The 2,952-nt window shown below is 32.3% G+C and overlaps 1 long non-coding RNA gene across 1 annotated transcript; it reads left to right on the plus strand.

Moving 5' to 3' along the window:
- Positions 1 to 857: 857 nt before the first annotated feature.
- On the plus strand, positions 858 to 2,503 carry LOC136271059 (uncharacterized). The gene is made up of 2 exons (XR_010708852.1): positions 858 to 1,072; positions 2,051 to 2,503. It is a non-coding gene; the product is annotated as an uncharacterized lncRNA (long non-coding RNA).
- Positions 2,504 to 2,952: the final 449 nt, after the last annotated feature.

The following is a 2,952-nucleotide window of genomic DNA, read 5'->3' on the forward strand; positions in this document are numbered from 1 at the left end:
GTTTCCTGATGATAGAACCTTTATACATTTTGATGAAGGTTTAAATGTTTTTACAGGAAGAAGCTCCTCCAATTTTTAAAAGAAAGCATTGATAAGATAATGTTAACCCAAAGATGAGTCGAGTGATAAGAACATTTACTTTGATATATCAATCATTATTAATTTAATTAGCTGTCTTATTTGAATAAAACCTTCTCTTCTATTATTACTTATTGCAAAACATAATAATATGTTGACTAAAGATGGTACATCTGCTGGAAAAGTGAACGAACTTTCATAACTGGATATCGTGGCTTCCTTTTTGTCGGCTGTGTTTTTGGTTGTCTTGTTTCAGGGTTTGTTATATATCATGGTAGTGTTTATCACAATTTATTACCTCAAGGCAAAAGAATTGCACAAAATCAGCACAAAAAGAGACCTGTAGAAAAAGGCTTTCGTTATACGATTACAATCAATAACTGTTACATTTATACTATAGGAATTTCGCAATATCAAACAACCTTTGGAGCTCTTACCGAGCTTATGTACAGTGAAAATGGTTTTCAATATGCAATATTCTAAAGATACGTGTGGTTCGGGCATTTTCATACTGGCTTTTAAATCTGACTTTTTGTCATTGTATGTTCCTGTTACACGGTTTTTCATTATATAATTAGAATCAATTCAATGAATCTTTTAAAAGACTGCATTGTACAGAAAAGATCGTTAACACCCACACAATGTACAGCAAATGAAACATTGCATGTTATCAACATTTTTCTAATGACCAGTAATATGATATATGAATAGTGTATATTAGCATGATAACAGTGGTGTAACAGGTGTTGTATCAGTACTTATATATACACCAGGAAAGCTTCACCACTGTCTAATTAGAATATCAAGACGATGTTGCTGTATCTGCTGTTTCCATTGTTGCTTAGTGTATTAGGAGTGTCGTGCGGCGAAAACAATCTACAATCCGACGTACAGACAAAGATGGGTTTGTTGAAGTCCTTAATTTACAACAACACCAAGGCCACGGTGACTTTGGATTCATCAGCCCTAAAACAACTGATTAAACTGCTGTCAGGTATTTCTATTACAAATATATAATACTTAAAACATAATACTTATACAATTTATATTACAAGAATACGATTTCATAATAGATTTAGAGTGTTGTTGTGAGAATGAATATTACTACAGTTATATATAGAATGAAAAAGTTTACTTTTATTCCAAAGAGCACATTAGAGGAAACAAAAAGTAAATGCAAACTATGCTATATTTATGATCGAAGAAAATAACTATTTTTTTACTGTTACAATTGAACGTGAGTATGTAAAGAAAAAAATCCTTCAAATGAATACATAAAGTCGATAGCACTTCACCAATTCGTGTTCCAGGTATTACACTTAATACATTTTTAAAATACAAAGGCCTTGAAACAGCCCAGGTCAGGTAAAGTTGTCAGATTTCAAAAACATTAGAGACGACCTATGAAGCGATAAGGGACACAAGCCTCAAGATGATAAATATAATTTAAAAAGAAATATCGCAAAAACAAATATAATTGAACATGCAAAAGATAAATACGAGCTTTGCCGTCAACAACTTTCCTGAAGTCAATACACAGCCTCGTCATAATCTTTACCTCAGTTATACAGTGTATGCACCTTTCTGTCAAAGATTCAAGATGAGAACTGAGTTGATAACTGTTATTGCTGACGGCGAGGGTAGATTTTAGTTTCTTCCAACACTCATAAGTATTAGTGTTAAAAGATCACGTTATATTCAAATCCGCCATTTAAGCGCTAAAACTACACATTTGATACATGTATATCAGCCGATAGGTCAGTTTACGTAAACACAGCAAGGTTAATTTTAATTTCAACAAGAAGTTAAAATAAAAACAAGCAACGAACTTTCGCCGTGATGTCATGTATTCATGAGCTTTGTTTTCATTTTTCAGCATTGCTTAGTTTTGATCGACCCCCTCCCTCAATAAAGGGAAAATATACATGTATCATTATGTTTTTGATCACAATATACTTTTTTTTATTTACAGAGTCTTCAAATCATTCTCGAAGAATCAGTTTTTCCGTTTACGTTAAATCAAATGTTCTGACGCTTGGCTCTGGTCAAACAGTAAAGTATGATACAATCCTAACAAATGATGGAAACGGATATGACGACAGAACGGGGGTATTCACGTGTCCAGTGGCGGGAACCTACATGTTTGTTGTCGATTCATTATCCAAACCTGGGATCTGGTTGTTCCTGAAAGTCAACAACAATGCGGTAGGCAAACTACACGTGTCTGTTGCACATAAAGATAAACCATTTGTCCAAATAAGCAGGACAGTCATCGTGAGACTGAAATCCGGGGACCATGTCAGAGTTGAAAATTATTCAAACAACGGTATAATACACGACGGACATTACTCAGGATTCACAGGAGTCCGCTTGTATTGACCATGGATTGTATAAATCTTTTTAAGTCGAATAAAAATTTCAAAAACTTTCTTCATTAATGGATAATTATGTAATAAATATCAATAAAAAACAAATAATATTATCTTGTATATAATTCTGCCAAAAAAAATCCTCTACAACTATTAGGTTGCAGAAATATTTCGATGCCAAAAAGTCTTGAAAGAACGAAAATCCTGGATTTTTTGTACATCGAAACTTATATAGCAATTTTCCGTGCATTTGAAAAAAATAATCAGAAACAGACAAACTTTATTTCTCACAAAAGAATTTAAATATTTATGAAAAAAATCTATGAAAATTAAATCTGCACCAAAGACTTGTTTTGCACATTTACATGTAATAAGAGAAATAGGAAAGATCAATATAAATGAGATCCTTTAGTCACACTATTTTGCCATATTTCAGATAAATCAGACAATTGTCTAATCTAAGAATGCATTTCAAAAACAGACAGACCAATATACTTTATCTATA

This window comes from Magallana gigas, chromosome 8, assembly GCF_963853765.1.
Source record: "Magallana gigas chromosome 8, xbMagGiga1.1, whole genome shotgun sequence".
Classification (NCBI taxonomy): Eukaryota; Metazoa; Mollusca; class Bivalvia; order Ostreida; family Ostreidae; genus Magallana; species Magallana gigas.